This window comes from Schistocerca americana, chromosome 3 (genome assembly GCF_021461395.2).
Source record: "Schistocerca americana isolate TAMUIC-IGC-003095 chromosome 3, iqSchAmer2.1, whole genome shotgun sequence".
NCBI lineage: Eukaryota > Metazoa > Arthropoda > Insecta > Orthoptera > Acrididae > Schistocerca > Schistocerca americana.
In genome coordinates, this window is record NC_060121.1 from 75,937,535 (window position 1) to 75,940,585 (window position 3,051).

Here is a 3,051-nt window from a genome sequence, read left to right on the forward strand (position 1 = left end):
ATCTAAAACTGGTCTCACAGGAGAGGTTCAAAACAATGAAGGTAAGAAGAGTCCGACTTCTCGTACTTAAGTCGGCATTGTGCCTTTTGTATAAAATTCGGATGCAATTTCTGTGTTTCATCGTCAATAAGAAGGTCCAAGGGATACAGTAAACCTGAAGTGAAGCATCGAAATCTAAAACTAGACTCCCAGCAGAGGTTCAAATTATAGAAAGTTAGAGTGTCAGTCCTCTTGTACTTAAGTCGGCATTGTGCCTTTTGTATTAAATTCGGATGCAATTTCTGTGTTTCATCGTCAATGAGGATGTCCAAGGGATACAGTAAACCTGAAGTGAAGCATCGGAATCTAAAACTGGACTCACAGGAGAGGTTCAAATCATAGAAAGTTAGAGAGTCAGTCCTCTGGTAGTTAAGTCGGAATGGCGCCTTTTGTATTAAATTCGGATGCAATTTCTGTGTTTCATCGTCAATAAGAAGGTCCAAGGGATACAGTAAACCTGAAGTGAAGCATCGGAATCTAAAACTGGACTCACAGGACAGGTTCAAATAATAGAAAGTTAGAGAGTCAGTCCTCTTGTACATAAGGCGGCATTGTGCCTTTTGTATTAAATTCGGATGCAATTTCTGTGTTTCATCGTCAATAAGAAGGTCCAAGGGATACAGTAAACCTGAAGTGAAGCATCGGAGTCTAAAACTGGACTTACAGGTGAGGTTCAAATCATAGAAAGTTTGCGTGTGAGTCCTCTTGTACTTAAACCGGCATTGTGATTTTTGAATTCAATTCCGATGCAATTTCTGTGCTTCATCGTCAATAACAAGGTCCAAGGGATACAGGAAACCTGAAGTGAAGCATCGGAATCTAAAACTTGACTCACAGGAGGTGCTCAAATCATAGAAAGTTAGAGTGTCAGTCCTCTTGTACTTAAGTCGGCATTGTGCCTTTTGTATTAAATTCGGATGCAATATCTGTGTCTCATCGTCAATAAGAAGGTCCAAGGGATACAGTAATCCTGAAGTGAAGTCTCGGAATCTAATACTGGACTAACTGGAGAGGTTCAAATCATAGGAAGTTAGAGCGTCAGTGCACTTTTATTTAAGTAGGCATTGTGCCTTTTGTATTAAATTCGGATGCAATTTCTGTGTTTCATAGTCAATAGAAGGGTCCAAGGGATACAGTATACCTGAAGTGAAGCATCGGAATCTAAAACTGGACACACAGGAGAGGTTCAAATCATAGGATGTGAGAGTGTCAGTCCTCTTGTGCTTAAGTCGGCATTGTGCCTTCTGAATTTAATTCCGATGCATTTTCTGTGCATCATCGTCAATAAGAAGGTCCAAGGTATACAGTAAACCTGAAGTGAAGCAGCGGAATCTAGAACTGGACTCACAGGAGAGGTTCAAATCATAGGAAGTTAGAGTGTCAAACCTCTTGTACTTAAGTTAGCATTGGGCCCATTGTATTAATTTCGGATGCAATTTCTGTGTTTCATCGTCAATAAGAAGCTCCAAGGGATACAGTAAACCTGAAGTGAAGCATCGGAAACTAAAACTGGACTCACAGGAGAGTTTCAAATCATAGAAAGTTGGAATGTCAGTCCTCTTGTAGTTATGTCTGCATTGTGCCTTATGTATTAAATTCGGATGCAATTTCTGTGTTTCATCGCCAATAAGAAGGTCCAAGGGGTACAGTAAACCTGAAATTAAGCATCGGAATCTAAAACGGGACTCACAGCAGAGGTTCAAATCATAGAAAATCAGAGTGTCAGTCCTCATGTACTTGAGTCGGCATTGTGCCTTTTGTATTAAATTCGGATGCATTTTCTGTGTTTCATCGTCAGTAAGATGGTCAAAGGGATACAGTAAACCTGAAGAGAAGCGTCGGAATCTAAAACTGGTCTCACAGGAGAGGTTCAAAACAAAGAAGGTAAGAAGAGTCCGACTTCTCGTACTTAAGTCGGCATTGTGCCTTTTGTATAAAATTCGGATGCAATTTCTGTGTTTCATCGTCAATAAGAAGGTCCAAGGGATACAGTAAACCTGAAGTGAAGCATCGAAATCTAAAACTAGACTCCCAGCAGAGGTTCAAATTATAGAAAGTTAGAGTGTCAGTCCTCTTGTACTTAAGTCGGCATTGTGCCTTTTGTATTAAATTCGGATGCAATTTCTGTGTTTCATCGTCAATGAGGATGTCCAAGGGATACAGTAAACCTGAAGTGAAGCATCGGAATCTAAAACTGGACTCACAGGAGAGGTTCAAATTATAGAAAGTTAGAGAGTCAGTCCTCTGGTAGTTAAGTCTGAATGGCGCCTTTTGTATTAAATTCGGATGCAATTTCTGTGTTTCATCGTCAATAAGAAGGTCCAAGGGATACAGTAAACCTGAAGTGAAGCATCGGAATCTAAAACTGGACTCACAGGACAGGTTCAAATAATAGAAAGTTAGAGAGTCAGTCCTCTTGTACATAAGGCGGCATTGTGCCTTTTGTATTAAATTCGGATGCAATTTCTGTGTTTCATCGTCAATAAGAAGGTCCAAGGGATACAGTAAACCTGAAGTGAAGCATCGGAGTCTAAAACTGGACTTACAGGTGAGGTTCAAATCATAGAAAGTTTGCGTGTGAGTCCTCTTGTACTTAAACCGGCATTGTGATTTTTGAATTCAATTCCGATGCAATTTCTGTGCTTCATCGTCAATAACAAGGTCCAAGGGATACAGGAAACCTGAAGTGAAGCAGCGGAATCTAGAACTGGACTCACAGGAGAGGTTCAAATCATAGAAAGTTAGAGTGTCAAACCTCTTGTACTTAAGTTAGCATTGTGCCCATTGTATTAATTTCGGATGCAATTTCTGTGTTTCATCGTCAATAAGAAGCTCCAAGGGATACAGTAAACCTGAAGTGAAGCATCGGAAACTAAAACTGGACTCACAGGAGAGTTTCAAATCATAGAAAGTTGGAATGTCAGTCCTCTTGTAGTTATGTCTGCATTGTGCCTTATGTATTAAATTCGGATGCAATTTCTGTGTTTCATCGCCAATAAGAAGGTCCAAGGG